The sequence below is a fragment of the Anthonomus grandis genome, chromosome 6, assembly GCF_022605725.1.
Source record: "Anthonomus grandis grandis chromosome 6, icAntGran1.3, whole genome shotgun sequence".
Classification (NCBI taxonomy): Eukaryota; Metazoa; Arthropoda; class Insecta; order Coleoptera; family Curculionidae; genus Anthonomus; species Anthonomus grandis.
This window is the reverse complement of record NC_065551.1, coordinates 27,606,029-27,620,449: the sequence shown is the minus strand read 5'-3', so window position 1 is coordinate 27,620,449 and position 14,421 is coordinate 27,606,029. Positions and strand designations below refer to the sequence as shown.

Here is a 14,421-nt window from a genome sequence, read left to right as displayed (position 1 = left end):
CGCAACCTCCCTAAAGACAGCATCTTCCATGCTTTAAAAATGAAACCATCCTCACCTTAACAACCCGTTCCACAATCTTGGTCAAAGTAGGTAGTAATGCTTTGGATCTAAAATTAGCATGACAGTTGTGTTGACCACCTTGTAGAGAGGAAAAATCACTGATCTATTTAAGTAAGTCGGGAAAACTCCAAGTACAAATGATAAGTTCGTTCACTCAGACAAAAGCTGCAAGGCAACGGGAGGTAAGACCAAGAATAATTTTAGTGAAAGTGTATCCCAACCTGATGAATTCTTGTTAATTATACTATTGAATAAACTTTTAAGTATCTTCATTAGTTGGAGCAAAAAAGGTTTATTTCTTGTGAGATATTTGCTGAAAGTTTAGCAATATTACAGCAGAAGGAATTGGGGACATTGCAATATAACGTGCTTGGAAGAACAAGGATTCTTGTCCTATTGGAGTAATTATTTATTATGTTTTAAAGTAGGTCCACTTTGCCATTTTAATCGAGTTTCTGTAGACCCTGCGGTATCTTTCTACTGACTATATGAGTTGCTTCGGATATTTGACATTAAATAAGTTACACACTACTTGAGTGTTTGTTTCCATAACCAATCAAAATCAAATTTGAGTCAATATGAGTTTATGATTGAATGAACCAAGAGAATTTGTTCGCAGATATGAATGAGGAATTTCTGATACAAGGCTTTTACCATACTATAAGCACGCTAGAAGACCAAATCTTAGGCTTGGGTGGATGTTCTTTTTGATCTGATGATGCCCAGCTGAGTGAAACATGTGTAATCTGCTGTCTAATTTTCAATTTTATATATTTTCTTTATAGTAATTAAGCGTCAGTCTTTGGGAATAATGAACTTTTTCGTGGAAGTTGGTATTTAAACAGTTCTAGAAAAAGACGATATGGATAAATCAGACTTTCGTAAACTAACAACCATAGCTTTTCCCAAGAACAGGAAACTAATTTTTTCAATATATAGTTTGGCTGTATTGGAATATGATTGCAATAATTCCTTGCAAAATTGCAATGATCCTAATCTGCTTAGATAGCGGCTGTGAAAGCCATATCGACTTATTGATGAAGTTAAAAAAAAGAAAAAATGTAAGTGAACCGGTAAGGGATGCTTCCTCAATCTATAGTTCCAAGTATTGGATACATGGATACATTAAATTTGTTAAGTCGTTGCAAAGGTTTAATTATTAAAAAACATTTTTAGAAAATATATCTCTATAATATATCATGGTTTTTGTTTAATAATATATCCACTGCTATTTCCAATTTTTGTGTTATAAACTAAGTCATCCAAAGGTTAATAAAATGTTGCTCTTGGACTTCTCACAAATCCTCCGATATTCATTAAATCTCTTCTTGTTCTGATTCAAATCATCAAAATTTTCAAAGTGCATATTTTCCAATAACAGATTGAACCTTGTTCTTGGATTACGAAACATGGGAGTTCAATATTTTGCAATATCATAATTTTTGTTCCATGACAATAAATATTTGTTCCATGAGAATATAATATATATGATCACTTTTTTTAAAATTCTGAACTTTAAAGTAGTGAGTTGTGACCCTGATGATCAAATATTGTTTTCGGATATCACCCCCACAAAAATTCCGATTCTGTAAAAAATTTGAAATTTGCAATAACATTTGGAGATTATCATTGCACGAGATATCCCAGTAATTTTATAGGTTTTGGACATTAAAGTGGCTTATCAAATCAAGCATTATTCTTGGTACTAAAAGCCACATACACAGCTACACTCTTCATAGATTATTAATAAATTACTTAAATACTGAGACAGTCCTTTGTCTCGATCGTCCGATATTAAGTGATAGAAGATGCAACAAAAAAAACGTATGTATTGTGACAATATTGAGATTTAAGAGGAACTTTCTTGCATCAAGAAAGAATCAGTAACAATTGACACAAATGGTAATTAAATATAAGAAAATATTATTCAAATATAAAAAAAGTAATTCAAATTCTCCCAGTCGAACCACTACATTAAAAACTTTATTATATACTGTTAAATAGTTACAAAGCCCTAAATTATTCATCCTTAATTCTAACTCTTTTTTACTTGACCTTTTATATTACTCATTTTATAGTTACATATTCAACACATCGTACGTTTTTTATATTTTCTGACTTAATTTCACAATCCGTAGGAGTTGTTCAACTTGCATTCGCATACAAGTTAAAAATCCTTTATTGTCACGAACAGAGGCTTATGCACGCTTTTACAGTAAATGCAGAAGGCAAAGCGACGACACAAAAACAGTCAGGGGGGGCAACTGAGAGAGCATCTGGCATATCGGTCAAATTGGACCGACAAACATGATACCCGACCGATCCCTGATGTATGTAGGGTTTACTTTTTCGATTTGCAGGGCCGACGTTTGGGGCTTTTTATGTGTTAATAGTTTTGATTTGGAAGAAGTTTGAGATGATTAAAATCAATAGATTTTTCAATTAATTTTTTTCCTCTTTTAGTAAAATTATGCTCTTATAATAGAGAGTTTAATGGGCTGATCTGTTTTGTCTAATTTTCCATCTCTACATTTTAAGTATTTTAAATATTTAGTCATGCTTATATCAAAATATTAATATTTCATGTTAATAAAATAATATCAAATGTATTAAGTCATTATCAAAATTTTTATTATTTCGCTACCTAAGATAGCCTTTCGTCATTAACGTTGCAAAAATATATTTGCTTATATTAATCTTATCAGGGATGTATAAATATTTTGTCTAGAGGAGACAAACAAGGTTTTTCAAAAATTAAATTAACATAAATTACGTATGCTGAAACGTGTTTTTAGAATAAAAATAAAACCATATTGTCTCAATCGAACGTATGTATTTAATTGAAAGTAATTGAATATATAGCTTAATTGTATGTACTTATTTATCGATTTTTTATATCTTGATAAAAGCTATTGCCCCTTTTACATTTACATAACACATATCAATATTGAATAGATACTTTTTTTTAAATTACGTTTTGATTAAAAGAGACAAAGGTACATTTTTATGATAGATATTAACAGTGGGTATAAATAAATACATAACAGACATTGTATAAAATTTATATATAAATTATGGAACTATAGTGAATAAATATATTATACAAGAATAAAGTCAAATTGTAATAAACGTGAATGTCGAGATGCTCTAACCATTGGGTTGCTCTCCTCCATTTTTTTAAATTTTTATGAAATAAATTATTGAAATAATAATTGTCATTACTCCTGACACTGCAAAGTCCCTTGAAAGATTATTTAATTTTTTTATAACATCTCTTTTGTCATATGTTATATAATATAGCTAATTCTTTTATTTTCAGGTTAGTCCAAACACATTTGAATATCCAACAACTTGATATTTGGATTTACTGCTTTTTGATGTAAACTACTTGGGATAGTCGGATCTATTAGCCACACTGAATGTTAAGGAATTAATTGTAAGTTTCTTTAAATAAAAATCAGTAATTAGAGATTTTTAAGGGATGTTAATTTGACTTTGGTCATTAGTGTCACCGGATTCAAACTTTTAGGAATCCGGAAGTTAGGAAAGGAAGTTAATATATGCCCTTATGTAGAGTGTGAAAATGTCAAGTATTTATTAATTTCTTTTAAATCACTGACTCTTTATTGAAAAAAATGGAAATTTTCCTCAGTCAGAGAAAGTGTCAAAGGTTAAATTAAAAAATTTTAATTATGAAATAAAACCTTACCTTAAAAACTGTCAAAAATAGTGTATATATTAGAGAATAATAATTGGCTAATTTCGTGCTCAATAGTAGATTATTAATCTAAGACTTAAAAAGTGATATGTACATTTATTGATAATTTTTCTTAATATCATATTATTTATAATAGATATTATTTTAAAATTAAACTTTTAAAATTATCATCCAATATCGTTTTTTGATCAGAACAAATCGGGCTTTAAAAAGAACAAGAATAAACATTAACTTAATCTGAATCTCATCATTTTCAATTTAATCATTGATCAAATATCACATGCCATTCTTTCCAACCCCTTTACACTTTTCTTGCATTTCCAGTATTGTGCAAAAAGATATCAACATCATAATTTTCCGTTAAATAACCATCAACATTTGACTTATCGGTAAGATTTGTACTTTGAACAAAATTTTATGCCCAACTGTAATTATTTAATATTAAATTTTTTGGACCCAGTAAATAAAATACAAAATTATTTTATATAAATTTATTATGCAAAAATATAGCAACAATATACGTATAGTAGATTTTATAATATAAAAGTCAATCAAAATAAGAAAATATTTAATATTTAGTATAGCAGCCCTTCTCCTTAATAACATCTGCACATCGCTTTGGCATGGATTCAGTTAACTTCTCGCAATATTACACTCTGCTTAGTTCCACGTTCATAACTATTCACAATTATTTTTCTTTACTTCACAAGACATTGTTTTTGTGCGAACCATTTTAGATAAAGAGTGTGCCTTACAAATATCAACTTCGCCGCAAGTAAATCGATTTTCAACTAAATTTATTTATATGAACCAAAAATTGTTGCTTTATTTATGCACAATATCTGAATAAAGAAGCTCGACATTTTGCATTTTTTTAAGGCATTTTCGTTATATCTTGGTATATATTTTGTAAATGCGAAAGATGCACAAACAGAACTGCAACAAAATATCCAATAAATCTTCAATAGAGAAAACTTAATTATTATTTTTAAAACATTAATTGTTGCAATTAAACATTATTTATGCACAATACTGTATGTCATTGAATAAGTCCTGGGCCTGACCAGTAAAAATATATTATTTTTAAATTCGACTTTGTTCGTCGGCTGTCACCTTTAAGGAGTGAATCATGAACTTCAATACTCCTCAGAATTTTCAATAGCTTTTTTGTACGATATATCTTCTGTCCAAAATAAGCTTCAACGTCGACAATCACTTCTTCAATAGAGCTCATTTTTTTGAAGCATATTTTGAGATGTGCAAACAGTCACTGGAGCCAGATCTGGCAGTAAATGCTTAAGCATTTAGAAGCGTAATTTGTTTAATTTGACCAAAGGTTTGATCGAATTGGGACATTGTCTTAGTGAAACAATACTACTTTCTTTTGTATTCGAATAATTTTTCCTTGAATGTCATGAAACAACTCATTTAAATGTTCATTGTAAGTGAAAAAAAGAGGAATGGTATTGGCACGCATTCATGTGTTTGCAAATATTTCAATACCCTGTATCTTTGTTTTTGCAAAGATACAGATAAAATTCTTAATATGTGAGTCAGTTCTGGAGGACTGAGGAAATTTTTAATTAATCAACAAAATCTATGCTTTCTTGTTGAAAACCAACAAAGTACTTTTTATTTAAATTACTTAAGGCCAAAATAAAGTAACTCAATAATATTGCGATACAAAATTACTAAAAAACCAATATTGTTCTTTTACGAGAAATTTTTTCATTCCTTTTAACCTTATGAAAAATCAGTCAATAGCATAACCATAACCGGGTTGAGATGAGAACTCTGGGAACTCTTCCCTATAACAAACAAGAACGCTGCTTCATTGAATCATTCAAATCATTTTATGACCCCTATCGATCTCAGAATATTGTATCCTAAAAAGGGATGAAGTCCTGACACAAAACAGTATAATTTATACCATTTAACAAATGTTGAGCTCCTGCCCTGGCGATCAACACAAATATCCGAAAGGCAAAAGCAAAAAGGGACGGACGGGGCTGAACGAATTCTACTAAACAACATTTTGCAGAACCCGGTCAATACTTATAAAAGAATGAGGAACTAAAAGGGCTTAAGGGAAAAGGGCGGCAAGATAGGAATCTGGGTTAGGATTGATTGCACATGCGGACCGACTTTTTGGGATGTGACATTTGATTCTCGGGCAATTAATTAGAATATTGACTCTTTATAAAAAATTATATTTATAAATTTTAATATAAATTTTATATACAATAATCTAAAGTAACAGGAAGACTTGTGAGTGAAAAATGTGAACATTCATTTCGTCCATATAATAAAAACTTTTTTTGACCTTTTTTATTGCGGACCATTAAGGATCACGAGGATCCTTCAAAGCTTAAATGTTTATGGAAAAGAAATATCGGCCATTCCGTTACATATAAAGGTATTTTTTAAGGAATTGTTCACTTTAGAAATCGTCACTAATAAACTTGAAAATAAGTATCTTTATATCGTGAAATGGATAGGTGTGAAAACAACAAGCTTACTTACAATAACACTCTTAATTACTATTAGTATGAAGTTTCTATTAATTTTTGAAAATTGTTAATCTTAAGGTTTTGTTTAAAATTAATAGGATTTAACATTTTTTTTTTGACAAGGAAAACGGTAGTTTTTGCCATATAACAGAGAAAAAAGTGTATGTATAAATAATTCTTCATTATTTTTATTATGCATCACAATATCGAATTATCACTATAGAATGTAACCTTTTTGTTTCACATATTGTTATTGCTATAATTCTTCAAAGCTAGGTGACGACCCGAGATCATTTAGCATTCAAATATTAAAATTTTTACATATTCTCTACGTATTATGTTTTGGTGTCAAGTTTAGTGATGTAAAATTACCGGTAAATTAAAAATCAATAATATTGCGGTAACTTCAGTAATTTATTTAAAAAAAAATAGTTTTTTTATTTCAAGACTGAATAAACAACAATCTGATTTTTCTTACTGTTTTGTTAATTGAGTCAAGTCTATAACTTCGAAACCGATATCTTCTTTTTCTATTTCTTCCTCAATAACTTGTACTATTCTTGAATAATCTTCTTCATTTAATAAATTATAATTATGGCCAATATAAGTTTGTTTTCCGCCCCTTTCCAAGTTAAGTCTGTTTCTTTTTTATCGTTGAATAAACCTATAAGTACTAAAGCTTCTTTCGGTTGCGACTGTTGACGATGATAAATTCAAAATGTCTACCGCCCAATATACTTATTTTAGAACTGGAGCAGACTCTAATTTTGTACTGTGCGAGTGCGTCCATAGTAGGATCTACTTGTGAAGAATACTTTGGATGACGCCTTGCAGTAGCATAGATGAACTTGTTTCATAGTTGCAATTAAATTTTCAACTTCAGTTGATTTCTCACCGCGTTCATTCAGTTCAGGAGCAAGATAAACAGGTTTAAACATTTATTTTTTCGTTTTTAAGAATTAAATACATTTTCTGGTCTTCTACTATACTAATACATAAATTTGAAACTTTGTCACGTAATATAGACCTTATTTCAAAGAGATTGTTGACCCGTTAGCTTTAAAAAACGTTATCCACTTAGAGATTGGCTGGACCAAGTCATAAGTTGCTTCTATTGTAACCAAACATTTGTTTTGAAGAAGAGGAAGAGGTCTTACTGAATTTGAGGAAAGAACATCCGGAATATCTGGACGATCATCAACTGCGTAAATTTTCAATGAATGTTTAGTGTTCAAACTCCCATCTTGTTTTCACCGTCATTTTTCAAGAGATGTTTTGTTCAACTAGATTGTGTCAAATCTTGCATATAAAATCACAACAATGTTCTTTTTAAAATTGGAAAAATGGTCTGATTTCAAGAAGTCTTCAACCAGGAGGTTTAGACTATGACAGATGCAACCATAAATTAGTAATGTAATCGTACTTGCTGCTAACTATTTCACTAGCCTTTTAGTTTTTACTTATCAGTGACAATCGCTAGAAAATGTTCAATTTCTGAGTCCCAAAATGTTTCTGAATGTCTGTTGTACCAGTCAAGGAATAAATTAGGTTCATATTGTTCAAACAATCTTCATACTGATTTGGGAGTACATCAAGGTTCGGTGCTCGGGCCTGTGTTGTTTCTTATATTTGTAAATTCATTGCCTACAGATTTACTGTATAGTCACGTTGCTATGTACGCGGAAGATACATCAGTACAGAAAATATGCACATTACTGCGGGAAAAGAATTGCACGAGCTAAATAACTGGTTTACTCTAAATGAACTTTTTCTTAATACCAAGAAAACAAATTATATGTTTTTTTGCACTCATCAATTAAATATTGATCTTGACATGCATTTGAGCAATAACGGTAGTTTCTTGCAACGTCAACAAACAATAAAGTTTCTTGCCTTGATACTGGATGGCACTCTCATGGGAGGCACATCGCAATGATTTGACATTAAAATTAGGTAGCCATTGTTATGCCATAAGAAATATTAGGTCCTTAATGGATAAAAACCAGTTAGTTTGAGTATACTATGCCATAATCCACTTTAGGATTCTGTATGGGATTTAATTCTGGGGTTTCTCAGCGTATGCGTGTCGTGTATACCTTTCGGAGTAATAACTAGCTGTAACGTATATATTTATTATTTCTGTTACTGTTTTATATGCTTAATAATTTCTTTGAGTATGTAAACTACGTTTAGTGATAGTGCATGTAGATTCAAGTATATAATGTTTGAACTTTTAGCTTCTTTGAACATGGACGAATTCCATACACTATATTGTATGAATGTTGGATAATAAAGGTTTGAATTTGAATTTGAATGACCAGATCGACGTAGCTTCTTTTAAAAGACATTTATTAAAAGAAGGACTACAGATATGTTGTGAACAATAATTCTAAACAGCGAGCTTTGACACGAGACTAATGGTAACCTAACGAGAATCGTAAAAATATGGACAAAATGCATAATAAGTTATAATGATTATTCTAGGGATGTGACTCCTCCAATATCAGATTTTTCAACGTTGATGATCTGCTGAAGGCTTTCACTAGCATATAACTAAAATTATAATATAGTGAGTCTGTGGTATGTATTGATTTATAAAAGACCGGAAGAGGTGTATTAAAAACAAAATTAGATATAGAATCATTTCTGCAATTTGATCATTTTTGTAAGCTTAAGATGGGTGCTTTACCAATTGTAAGGTTTATTGAATTGTTGACTAGTGTACTCAGATTCCAGGAGTGAGTTTTTCTTGGAAGGTGTTTCCTAAAATTTGCAGTTTTCACGAAAATTTCAATCTACAAACTTTAACTCTCCAGAATGGGATTCGGATAAAGTGGCACAAGTCATTAAAGACACCCTGTATAGGTTATTGTGTGAATTATACATATCTTAACCTCTTCCACGGCTATAAAACAAACACAATGCATACCGCGTGATGTGCATTAAATTAACATTAATGGCACTTTGTTTTTAATAAAGTCGATTAAATTCCTTTCGCCTATCATGGACATAAATCATCAATAAAAACTATTCTAATCGAAAAAACGCTGTGCGTACTAGGCGCCACGTCATTTTTAATAACTATACCGCCTTTATATGGAAAACCAATTATTTCTTTAGTCGTTTTTCAAGCAACGCGTGATCGAAATTTCATATCGGGTTAAGAAATTTGCTTTTGCTTTATTAGTTCAATAACGAATAGAATATTTAATGGTGAACTATTTGGTTATAAGGAGTTTTGTTCCTTGCAAGGCGTTTTATTAATTTAAAAATGTACCGGGTGTTCCATGCAAAAGTAGTGCTTATCCCACTTTTAGGAAGCCAACGTTTCACAATTGTATATTCGCATAGGGGCATTATTAGCCATTGTTTATAAACCCAGAATATTAGTCAATAATTAGGTAAAAAAGAACTTGTTTTTTGGTTAAAATAACCCAGTAGCAAGACTTAAATTTAAAGAAAACTTAACCAAACAAAAAATTCACTACGGCCCTGTCGTTCCAGAGTTGCGCCCGTCATGACTCGACTAATAATAAAGCGACTGATTTTTATGTGACAGAACCGAATTTAATACTGTATAAATACCTAAAACTGCATTAGTCCCTGTGTCCTTTATATTTTTATATCACGTCCTGGTCTTTCATCATTTTTCAAAGATCCATACAGAGAAGAGCCACGTTACTATACAAACTTCCCAGGTCCTTAATTTCAAATTTAAATTTCGAATAACCTCTTTTATATAAAGTAAGCACTCTTTTCCCCATCACGTCCGCTCCAGCGACGCCCAGCTAATACAGTCCTGTATTCCATGTACATAACATGCCGCAAGGGATGCTTTCATTTGCCCTTAAGGACCAGCCTTATTTGCATATATGCATCATCCACCCGCCCTTTTTTGTCACACCCTATTACCGAATGCTCGTCAGAAATAGAATCATTTTTATTTTCCCTTTACTATTTGTTAGAGAGCGCTTGCTTTAAATGAAACGTTAATTAACTGTATCCAGATTTAGGCAATTAATCATTAGGGCCCTATATTGTCACCCCTGATATTGTTTTTTGACGAATTTATTATCTTTAGAAATCCGTTGTATTTTTTTTCTACTAAACATCATCATTTCCTTAAAAAGCTTCTTATAATATAATAAAAACTTTCTTGGAACATTTGTTAAAGCAAATACGGATATGCGTTATTTATGGTTTTTAACCTTACTTCGTCAAATTCGGTTTTTTCCAGAGAAACATATGATAGTTCTTCCGAACCATAGATTAGAATATTTGGTAGTCCTTAACCCCCTAAAAAAGGTTTTTCTCTCCAATCGCTATTACAGTCTTGATGGTTTTCCATTTTATCTACTTCATCGGATTCCAACACGATGATTTGTTTTATTTGGTATCTGACATTTATTCTTTTTTAGTCATGTCTCTCTTTTACTTTTCTAAGAATTCAGTCGATTACATTTTTCCATTATGCACTGCTGCAATGGATGAACTCATCCAAGTTATTACCGGAAAGTTTCACGTACAAATATTTTTGTCAGTTACTACACAATCTACCTTATTAGTTTCAGAAAAATTGATTTTAAACTACGATGAACAGGTTATTTTCTTTTGCTAATTTTCTTTGTATATTTATGTTTCCTTATTCCCACAAGTTCATCAACAAATTCAAAAACATTTGAGAGGATTTGCGTAATCTATTATGCATGCGTAATCTAGTTCAGTTGTTCGCATTTCTATATCACTGTTTAGATTAACAATATTTCTTGATTCATCCTTTGAATGCGAAGCCACTTTTTTATGTTTTTTTATGCTACCATTCCTCTACAATCTCCTCAAGTTGCAAATTTTTTTGAGTTCAATAGGCCCTAGATTTTAGTCAGTTCATTAGTCTGAATTTTCATTTATATGGAAGTATTGTACTTACTTGAGGGTAAATTGTTGACGACTATTATTAAAATCAAATATATTTAAGTTTATGTTTCTTGCTGCATCGTTTGATCAGCTCTCCTCCTCTTAGTGATACGCTTGGTCTAAATGATTTGTCTACCTTCTTCTTCCTAGTATATTTACTTAGAAGACTTATATTTACTTAGACACTTTTAACACCATTGAATTCTTTATATATAGACCTAGATTCAACTAACCTAGATTAACAGGATCTTTGGCTTATAACTGGAGTTCTTCTTTAAATTAGGAAAATGCCTTCCATGAACTTCCTATCACGACCCCCTTAAATTTTCATGCCCGAAAAACCTTTTCATTACATTATCAATTTAAATGTTGGCATTACGTTAAAACGTGTTTCAACACAACCCTAACTATTTTACCAAAGTTTTATCGCCTTTAACTCATAAACTGTCTTATTTCGTTTATTTTTTCGTCTTTATACACATTTATACATTTACGTCAGCAGCAAGCAGACATCGATAACTTTAGTGCTACCGGAATGGTTTAAAAGCCACTTCAGAATGTTTATATTTTCCCATTTTAATGGATCTAAATTTATAGTTGTCGTTAAATTGAGCTTTGAATTCGGGCTAAGCGTATTGGCTGTACAAATTTGGTTTTGTTTGAAATCCGCCAAAGCCTTATACCCATAAAAAAAATGTTTTTATTAGTCTTGGGATGTTCCGAATAAAAAAAAGGGTGGAAGTCCACGTTTACGTATCATTACCCAAATTCAGAATGGCACGTCTTTCAAAAGTTCCTTTAGAAAAAGCATACAAACCGTTTTTGTTCTCGAAAGAAATGCCAGATGGGAGCCGGTATATTTCGTTCAACGTGGATGCAAATTAAGCCGGGGATTTAGGGATGGGTTCTTTTCTCGATATACGTTGTTTAAGCATGAATTATTTTCTTTTTATTTAAGAAAATAATTTTTTCGTATTTCAGGTTTAACCAGAAATAACAGCAACTTATCGTATCGTATTTTTTACGGAACTTATGTATATTATTTTATATTTTTCTGTGCAGCCAAATTTAAATGATGATAAATTTTTTTACCGATATGCGCGTTGATATTTACTCGACAAGTGGAGTACATTGATTGCACTAAAATCAATCCGGACATACTATTTATTTCCGATTTAAATACGAGGTCAATATTCGGAACTGCGCTCTGGCGACGCGGCTCCTTATATACTCGGCTGACCATGATTCAGGAAGATTCGCTGACCTTCCACGCACTTCTAGAGACGTCGCGCGTTGTGAGAATCAGCTGGTATTATTCTTGGCGTTTGTAATATTGGTATAATGCTATTTCTAGTATTGTTGGTAGCAATTGACATACATATATGGTGTGAAAACATCTTGTCGAACTTGCATTGTCTTATTTATTTAATGTAACACGACGTTTCGATTGGTAAGTATCTCCAACCGTTTTCAAGTGTAAACTGACAGCAAACTATACTATTCTATAGGTTTATATACTAGATGTGTGCAGCGATGTGGAAAGGAAAGTCATCCGTGAAAGGAGTTGGGGGGAGGACACGCCTCCTTCTAGATCCTACACTGTCCTGAGAGTAGAGGCTTCCAGATGTTGGGTACATCGACGCTTGGCTGGCTGAAGATCCCCTGATTCTGTGAAATGAAAACTGCCTCTACTAACTTCCTCTTCCGCCAGTGTTGTTCCTTGTGCAGAATCTTGGCTTCTGACCAATGGATATTGTGTCCATTATGCCAGATGCTCTATCGAAGCCAAAGCTTGGGTTTGCAATGGGAGGCATCTATTGCATGTTCCTCGAACCATTCCATGAAGATGTTTGCTATTGCTGAGGAAAGAGATGAACCCATCGGAAGTCCTTCGTCTTGGGCGTAGAATCTATCCTTGACCTGAAAGTAAGAATTACGAAGACAGATCTCCCAAAAGTTCCATCACCCCGTCCAGAGGCAGTGTGGTCCGAGTTGAGAAAGCTGCATCCTTGCTTAGTTTGTCTCGGATGATGTTAAGAGACTCTCCTATGGGTACATTGGTGTAGAGACTTTCGACATCAAAACTCACCAATCTGTCATTGGTCTCGACTTCGATCCCTCCAAGAAGGTCTACAAAGTGGGCAGAGTTTCGCACGAAAGACGCTGCATTTCCCTGGATCGGTCTAATGATCTCCAAAAGGAATTTCGAGAGTTCTGATGTCGGCGAATTTCTAGAACTCGTGATGGGCCGCAGAGGCATTTGCTCCTTATGAATCTTGGGTAGTCCGTATAGGTGTGGAGGTTTGCTATAATGTGGTGTCAGCCTAGAGCGTACCGCATCCGACAATGTTGAGGAGTACTTCTTAAGTGCTCTGTAGATTCGACCTTCTATGGTTGTCGTCGGATCCTTAGATAGTAGCCTGTATTCGCCTTTGTTCAAAACTTCCTCAACCTTGTTTTCGTAGGTTTCCAGGTCCATAACCACAGTTGCATTGCCCTTATCTGCAGGAAGAATTTTGATGTTCTTTTCACTTTTGAGATTCCTGAGAGCTGTTTCCTGTTCTTTGCTGATGTTCTGCGAAGGTTTCTGTTTTTTAAGTGAATCCAGAGCAACCTTTACCTCGTGTCGAAATTCATAGGCCTCAGGACGTGGTAGGTGGATTGATTCTACTGAAGACACTATGTCTATAAAGGATGGTTTTGAGGATATGGCGAAGTTTAGTCCTCTGTTTAAATCCTTTTGTTCAGCATCGGTAAGACGACGTTTCGGTTGGTAAGTATCTCCAAACTACTATTCTATATAGGCTTATATACTAGATGTGTGCAGCGATGTGGAAAGGAAAGTCATCCGTGAAGATCCTTAGATCTAGCACCACTATCAGAAGCGTGATATCAAAGACCAAACCAGATGGCCTGTTGGATACCAAAAATTGCGTCTACCAGATCCCATGTGAGTGCGGTGACTCATACATAGGTGAAACGAAGCGCCCCCTAGAAGTCAGAGCGAGAGAACATCGCAGCTGGACCCAAAGAGGAGAGGTTTCCAAATCCGGATATAGTAGCAGAGCACGCGTGGCATAATGGACACAATATCCGTTGGTCAGAAGCCAAGATTCTGCACAAGGAACAACACTGGCGAAAGAGGAAGTTCGTAGAGGCAGTTTTGATGGCAGATGACTTTCCACATCGCTGCACACATCTAGTATATAAGCCTATAGA

At 32.9% G+C, this 14,421-nt stretch overlaps 1 protein-coding gene across 1 annotated transcript in view; it reads left to right on the top strand.

Annotated features, from left to right (window-relative positions):
- Positions 1-14,421, top strand: part of LOC126737143 (protein tweety) — a 145,355-nt gene that overhangs the window by 39,187 nt on the left and 91,747 nt on the right. The window contains exon 2 of the mRNA XM_050441891.1: positions 3,380-3,496. The gene's annotated coding sequence lies outside the window, so the exon portion shown is untranslated. The remainder of the gene's footprint in view (positions 1-3,379; positions 3,497-14,421) is intronic.